At 44.9% G+C, this 7853-nt stretch overlaps 1 non-coding gene across 1 annotated transcript; it reads left to right on the forward strand.

Annotated features, from left to right (window-relative positions):
- Positions 1 to 5488: 5488 nt before the first annotated feature.
- Positions 5489 to 5607, forward strand: LOC111737089. The gene has a single exon (XR_002779347.1). It is a non-coding gene; the product is annotated as a 5S ribosomal RNA (ribosomal RNA).
- The last annotated feature ends 2246 nt before the right edge of the window (positions 5608 to 7853 follow it).

Consider the following 7853-nt stretch of genomic DNA (forward strand, 5'->3'; position numbering starts at 1 on the left):
CCATTTGACTGGATTTGACCTATAAAAGTGGTAATTTAATGGCTCAAATGAATCTATTTGCTGGGATGATAATCAATAGAATGACTCCTCCCTAAAGATGATGATTAGGAAGAAGAGAAAAATCCATTAGGTTTTAGACGATTGGATGAGTAAGATGGGTATATATGGGGGGGGCGGGATAAGGAAAGGAGAGGGGGCTGACTGGGGCTACATAGAGGGGCGTGGCCTGTGTTTGTCACTCATCATGTGCCAAGTATAAATCAGGCCCTATTTGTGCAGAAGTGAAGTCACCTTCCCAAGGTGGTGAGTGGTCCCACCCTGATCTCTCGAATTCCCAAACACCTGTACTTCCTACTGCCCCACCCTACCCAGAAGTGAATTGCTATCAGCCATTCACACCTTAGGCCAGACATAAGACTAACCCGATCAATCTTTTGCCTACTAAACTTAACTTTGGTTTCCCAGGAAAGGAATGTTAGCTTGGATAAGCTGGAAAGGAAGGCTCTTTAGGTCTTGAAGTCCTGAAATCCTACTGCCACTAAAATCAGACCTGGGTCAGGGGGAGGTAGATAAGGGTAAAGGGGTCAAATATACGGTGATGGAAGGGACTTTAACTTTGGGTGGTGAGCACACAATGCAACATGCAGATGATGTATTATAGAATTTTACACTCAAAACTTATATAATTTTATTAACCAATGGCACCCCCAATAAATACAAATATTTATTTAAAAATTAATACGATCAGACCTAGGAGGCAGATTATCTCCTTCATTTATGCATAGAGACTTCTTCACACAGGTTTGAATGAGGGGCCTTCGGCTTTGTCCAGCTGGGGTCTGGTACCACTTGTATGCTGAAGTTCCACTTCAGGAGAACACATGACCTCTGTGCCCTCCACGTATAAGGGGCTCATGACGTTACCAGTTGCCTGGTGAACCTCGTTAAGGGGGATGGAATTCAGAGCAGACACTTTCGCGGTCAGTGGAAGGGCTTGGGATAGGGCTTGGATCTGTGATCAGGACTTGAGGAATCCTGGCAAGTTGTTAAACCCAGGACTTTGGGTCTGAGTGAATTAATTGGCAGAACTCCTGGACAAAGTTGCTACCTTCTAAGAGTTGCTGAGAGCCCTCTGGCCCCATCCAGGTCTGGTTCTGAGGATCTGGGCGTGGCACTGGATTCCTCAGCACCAAGGACAGAGGTCGAGCTGGCCCTTCGCCCCCTACCCCTCACAACGGGCCAGCACAAGGGGATCTTTTAAAGTGAGGTACATCCAATCCCAGGGTTTCTAGGGATCTCCTGGGGTCATCTCGGCCAATTCCCTGCTTCCTCAGGTGGCAGCCTTCTTTCTCATCTCTTAGGAGAAGAATACTGATCCTTTTACGTTGCCTGAGATCTTATGCTAGCTCTGCCGCTTGCTTAGCTGGGAAATTTTGTAAAACGAATTAATAATAATCAGGTTCTGAAGATTAAAGAAATCTTGCTTGTAAAAGATCCTAGTATAGTACTTGGCTCAGTAAGCACTTAATAAGGGACAATCACTGCTATAGTTCTGGAAACGGAGTTAATAGCCATTAATAATAACGACACTAGCAACTTCCTTTTATTGAATGCTTACTATGTGCTAGGCTCTGTCCTAAATGCTATAAATATCTCACTCAATACCCTCAACAGCCCTGTTAACAGATGAGAAGTTGAGCCAGAGAAAGTTTCAGGAACCGGGCTACGGTCACACAGCTGGTAAGTGGCAGAATGGGGATTTGAACCCAGGAGCAGAGCCAACATTTATATCATGAAGTCATACAGCTTGTTATAGCTCAGCTATGGGCACTCAACAACTGGAAACTATTATTATTGTTGTTATTGTTATTACAAGAACCAACATCATTTCTCTACCACGATTATTAATTAGTTCTGTTCTTTCTCCTAGCCCTTTCAAAAATACAGACTTTGATCAAGGGACAGATGGACTAAAGACGGACGTGCCATGAAGAAAGCAAAGGGCACGAGAAAGCACGAGGCGTGGCGTTGGGTACCTGGGAGGAGGCAGAAATGGGTCCCTGGCTTTGGGGTGCTCCCAGGCTAGGAGGTGAGGTAGACAGGTGCACAGATAACCACAGCACCAGGTGTAAAGTACCATAGGTAAGATACCAAAGGCTACGAGAAATCAGGGAAGGAAGCTGTTTTTAGTAGGGAGTAGCTTGATGGAGGACTTCATGGAGGAGGAAGCCTCTGAGCTAGGCATGCAAAGACATGTAAGACTAGGACAGTTTGCCAGAGAAGAGAGGCTGGGAACCAAGCAGTTTGAACTGGGATGCTTTCCTTCCTCCTCTTCCTCATTCCTCCATCCTTCTCATCTTCCTCCCCCCTCCTCCTCCCCTTCCTCCTCCTCTTCTTCCTTCTCTCCCTCCTACATTATTTCATAAAGACAGATTGACTCATCATATTGGAGGATCTGCCAGACAGTCAGAATGCGAAGCTGGGTAAGCCTTCCTCATCGTCTCAAACTCCAGACGTAGAGTTGAAATGGAAGTTGGATGGAAATTGGGGCAAATTCTGTTGTGGCTGAGGCGGCGCCTTTGTGGAGGACGAAAGCTCCATATCCACCCCCCGGGGAAATGCTACGTGAGGTTGACCTCCATCAGGTCGCTGGGTGTCTTTCTGCACGTTTTACTCTGTAAAATGAGAATAAACTGGGGTTTCCTTCTCCTAGAATTGTCATGAGGGTTAAACGAAATAATCTTATAAACGTATTTCGTGTCATGCCAGGCACTTAGTAGATGCTAAAAAAAGTTCCTTCTCCATCTCCTTTAATTAATGAATCTCTATATTTAAAGTGGGGTCGCTGGCTTCAGCGCGGGAGCAAGTCGTGATGGAGGTGTGCCGGCAGAAGACACGGAAGGCAGGAAAGACGGTCTCGCTCATGATGGGGTGAAGGTGGGCAGCGTCAATCTAATTTCTTGGCAAAAGCTGCAATTTGCCAGCCCTTTTAATTATTATTTTTTTATTATGGATACAAATTAAAAATAAACTGTGTGTCTCCATCACAGCAGGGATTAAAATTGTTCCCTAATTGTTATCTTTGAATCAATCTAGCTTCCATTAGCTCCGCTTCCTGAGGTATAATTGAGAGGTGTGTGTGTGCGCGCGCGCATGCGCATGCGTGTGCCTCAGTCTGTGGAGCAGGCAACTACCTCCATTGGGTGCGCCCAATTGTCTTTTGCAAATTCCCATTTCATTTTTACTTCTTCTCTGCTGAAGATCTTGAGGGACAGTAGAGTTGAGGGGACTTGAGCCCAGTGTGCTGTGCGCGCTATAGACAGGGGCACAATTTTTTTATTGGGCTAAGGGTGTGAGTAGTTACCTATCGTCAATACACCGGGAACGACTAAGCCCGATTTCTTCCTAACTGTGGAGATCACTGGACTGCGAACACCACAAGGGCAGCGACGCTTGTCTGTTTTGCCTACTGTCGTATCTCCAGAACCTAGAACGGTGCCTGGCACCTGGTCGCTTCTCATTAAATATCAATCGATTTAACTCAAGCTTGTCGCTAGGAGAATACACGCAAAGCGCATAGTATACAAACGCGCAATGCTGAGTCTATAGATAGGCAGTGCTCAGGGGAACATGGCTGCAATTATTTTTATCACAGCTATCTAAGCTCAGACGGCCCATCCTGAGACTATTTTTCCCCCCTTAAATTACATTTTAAGATGTACAGTTTTACTAGTGACACGGTGCTTTAAAGATATCATTGTTAATTCTCAGGCACTCATTCTTAAAGACATAAAATCACTTGCCCGTGGTCACAGAGCTGGTAAGCGATGAGGCTGGGATTTGAACCCAGGTCTGCCAGACTCCTAATGTTCACAATCTCCCTCGTCGCTCTTCTTTCCTACCTTATGATCTGCCAACTCGTTTATGAATTCCAAGTGAGCAGAGTCAGGAGTTTCGGCCCCATTTTTCAGGTGAAGAAAATGAGGCCCAGTGAAGAGTCTTATGATTTGCTCGGAGGGGAGAAGGTATCATACTTCCCACGCCTGGAGACCTCATGCTAGTGGCCAGCATGCCCAGTGTGGGCTCCTACCGAGCCCTGCCCTGCCTTCCTGTGTTGGGCATCCAATCAGATGGAATTTTAAAACTGAGAACTTTTGGGGAAAAAAATGAAAACTTCGAATCTAATAAATGAAGTTTATAGAGGGAGAGCGGCATGGCTGCTCCGTGCATTCACTGACAAGTTTAGCAGAGATTGTATAACTGGAAAGGGTTAAGCACCATGCTCGGAAAAAAAATGGAGCACGTGTTCATTTATGCCTTGCACAAATAGTCTTTGAGCACCTACTATGTACCGGGCCTGTAGGAACTTCTGGGGATATGACAGGGAACAAAAAGCCAGGCCCTGCCTTCAGGAGTTTATGATCTAGTAAAGAGACAGGTTTAATCCAATAGTCACATGTGTATAATTATAGACTGTGATAAAACATAGGGGGGCAAAGTACAGGGAGTCAAGAGATTGCAACAGGGGACGCGATATCACGGTGAGGCGTGGTGCGTGCACACGCGTGCGTGTGTGCACGTGTGTGTGTGTGCGTGTGTGCGTGCGCGTTCTGGAAGGAATTAACTAGATGACTAGCCTTCTAGGCGGAGGGCACAGAAAAGCTGGTGTAAATGTCGCTGAGAGAGGAGGGGGACAGGTGAGTGGCTCTTGGGAAAGGCAGACAGGGGCCAGAGCCGCAGGATTTTGGGGCCAGCATGTGGTGACAGTGGGGGACTGATGAAAATCTCTGGGCCAGGGGATGACTTGACTAGATTTACATTTAAAAGACCGATCTGGTTTCTTTGTAGAGAAAAGAGTGGGGTGAGAGGGCAGAGTTGAGGTGGGGAGACCAGTGAGGAGGTCACTGTACCAGTCCAGGTGGGCGACGAGGGTGGCTTGGCCTGGGGGTGCAGTGGAGGTGGGGAGAAGGTGTGAGAGGTAAGCTCATTAGATGTTGGGTTGAGGGAGAAGGAGGGGTAAAGTTTCAAGCAGAGTAACTGCATACAAATGCGTAAACAGACAAAGCATCTCACAGGTATTATTTTGAATGAAAAAAGCCTGATTCAAATAAGCTCATATTGTGTGAATTCATTTACATGAAGTTCAGGAAAATACCAAAATGCAGTGGTCCCATAGAAGTCAGAATAGTGTCCTGAATCAATTGAGGATGCTTCTTCTGGTGGTGGGGGTAGAGACATAAGGGAACTTTTGGGACCTGGAAGGTTCTGTATCTTGAACTGTGTGGTGGCTACATAGGTATATACATCGGTGACAATTCATTGAGCTGGACACTTAAAATAAGTGCCCTTCACTGTATAGGTGGTATAATAAATATAAAATAGCGATAAATGAGTAAAAGCATAGAAGATATAAATAAATAAAAGGGAAAAGAATAAGAAAGTAAAAAAAGCAATTAAAGAAAATGTGGCTTTAATAAATAAAAACACAGTCTACGGCCATGCCACCCTGAACACGCCCAATCCCATCTGATCTCGGAAGCTAAGGAGGGACGGGCCTGGTGAGTACTTGGATGGGAGACCACCTAGGAAGACCAGGTGCTGTAGGCGTAAAAAATAAAAAATAAGAGATTGTAAGCTGACAAGGTCCTTGCAATCTGTGAGGTCAACCGAAGGTTGCCTCACCTAAAAAATAAAATAAAATAAAATAATTAAAAACACAAGTATAAGAAATAAAAGATGTTCGAAGGTTAGGATGCCCCATAAAAGGACACCCAGACCAGCTCTTCGGGTATTTTGATATCTTGAGAATCCGTTCTCAGTTGATAAATAAGACTCCATTGCCAGGAGAAGGTTCACCTAAAAGACAATTTGGAGCACCAGTGGATTGGGGACAGCTCTCACGGCGATCGTTTCAACTGAGAAAGCTTCCCGTCAACTCATGCACCATCATCATAGGTTTGGGAGTCTGTGGTGGTCACGAGGGCTGATTCCAGATGTGTGGTTCTCTGCCTTCAAGGTATGTGGCAGGAATGTGCTGCTTTGGCTACTCGGAGGCCATGTGACCTGCTTTGGCCAAATGTCGTCTAGGCTGAGATTTTATGAACGTTTCCCTTTGCAATCATAGAAGGTTGGGTCCAGATGGTGCCTTCACCAAGCTGGGACCTCAACTTACCACAAGGATCAAAGCCTGCAAGGACACTGTTGGTTACTGTGGCATAATCTAGCCCACGCTGACACATGCAACAGTTCTCCCCAGACCATGCACTTAGCTACTAGGTGGATTTTTCCAGTGTGGATTGCTTTGTTATTATTTAGGAATCTCCCCCAAAGAAAGAATCTGAAATGTAGACAATACCATATACAGAAAGATTTTCATTTTATTCCTCATGAGAGTAAAACATCAGAAATGGTCTAAATAATTTTCAACGAAGGACTGGTTAGGGTGAAATCCTATACGGCCTTTGGAAGTAAAAGAGACAGAACTTTACATATGAATATGGATTTGTAAAAACGTACACACACAAGCAAAAGATAGCTTGTAATACACGAAAATGTCACTAATGATTCACTCCAGCGAATGGGATTACAAACAATTTTGGGGGTACTTTTCTATACTTAAAATTGGTAAAAAAAATCGCTACAAATTCAAAAATATTGTTTAAGAAGAGTTCTGAAATAAGGTAAAAATAAGTTCTACATAAAGATTTTTTTTTTATGTCAAGTGAAGAAAAGGTACAAGGTGTATGTAGAATAAGGTGAACCTTGAATCTTTCTGCATGGAAAAAAAGCCTGGAAGGAAATATACTAAGATGCTAATTTGCTGGGTTCTCTGGGTAGTGTAATTTAGAAAGCTTTCTAAAACTTCCCTTTTTCTGGTTTTCCCCATTTTCTATAACGAGGATGTATTAGTTTTACAATAAGAAATACAATACTTCAAAGACCGGTGCCAGCACCGGCATCTCAATAGATTATAAAATGCCTCTTCTACGTCTTCTCTCTCGGAATCCTTTCTGCTCTCATGTATTTTGTTAACATATAAGCTTGTCCTTCTCATAGATCGAGAGGGTCTAAAATGAAATCGTCATTTTTAGTGTCTCTGTCTTGACTTGGTCCTGAAACACACACACACACACACACACACACACACACACACACAATTCCATGTTCCCTGAAAAAAAAAAATGAACAGGAACCACATTTTCACTCAAAGAGTTAATAACAACACAGATACAGAAACCCAGTTTAACGCTAAGAACCATCTACCACACAGCTACAGTAGCACATGTGCACATCCTAGGAAATGCCAGAACCAATTGCTATTTCCATGGAACATTTCTTTCGAAGATGCCATTTTTTCCCCCCAAAAGATGCAATCCTACAGTTGACCTTCCGAGGCTGGCAGAGAATGTGGAAGTATATGAGCATCTCATCGTGTGTGTCTGCTGGCCGAGGGAGGGAGAGTCCTTCATGCATGCTGGAGGCTGCTCAGCTAACCCTGCTGTGGCTCTCATGGTGGCCTGCCCGGTGCACCATCCCCTGCCCGTGTTCCTTTCCTCAGCCTTTCGCCCGGCGGTTCCTTCCAACCATTGCATATGTGATTTTCTCCACCCTGAACAACCTTCTTTCTCTCCTCACGTGGCAAAGCCCTGGGCCTCCTTCGGGTCTCGGTCTCAATGTCATATCTCAGATTCAGTCGTGTCTCCCTGTTAGAGGCTTTCAAAGGACACAGCGCCTTCGGTGCACTGACTCAGCTTGTGACCAAGTCTTTCTTGGTGTGCTTATGCGTCCGAGACCTGGCCTCTCCCACTGGACTGTGAGCTTCAAGAGGGCACGGAATTTGTCTGTTTTGCTCA

This window comes from Pteropus vampyrus, unplaced genomic scaffold (assembly GCF_000151845.1).
Source record: "Pteropus vampyrus isolate Shadow unplaced genomic scaffold, Pvam_2.0 Scaffold23, whole genome shotgun sequence".
Classification (NCBI taxonomy): Eukaryota; Metazoa; Chordata; class Mammalia; order Chiroptera; family Pteropodidae; genus Pteropus; species Pteropus vampyrus.